Below are 446 nucleotides of genomic sequence, written 5' to 3' on the forward strand. Positions count from 1 at the left end.
TCCAAAACACGGCACCGCCATCTATGACAATGTGACGAAACCACATGCAATAGCTCCATCTACGCGAATCGGACGACACTACGTCCACCATGTCGAGCGCACCACAAACAAAAATACCGCCACCTGCAGGTCCCCCGCAACATGACCTGCTGCACCGATGATACCGCCATCTATGAGACGCCACGCCGACTACGACATCGCTAGGTCCCACAGTGCCCATTTTCCGACGCCACCCACAAACCCTGCATCATCTGCCCACCACAGGAGCCCCAACGCCTGTGCCTGCGTCGCACGAAGTCGTCGACCGACAATCGCTCCACCCGCACCCGCACGTGCCCCACCCCAACCGCCCAAATCGCAACTCCAGCGGATGAACGGCGGACTCTTCCCGCACTCGTAACGTGCAATCCGCCCCTATATCTTGCGTTTCATGAAGAGTTATATCG

The sequence above is a fragment of the Schistocerca cancellata genome, unplaced genomic scaffold (assembly GCF_023864275.1).
Source record: "Schistocerca cancellata isolate TAMUIC-IGC-003103 unplaced genomic scaffold, iqSchCanc2.1 HiC_scaffold_964, whole genome shotgun sequence".
NCBI lineage: Eukaryota > Metazoa > Arthropoda > Insecta > Orthoptera > Acrididae > Schistocerca > Schistocerca cancellata.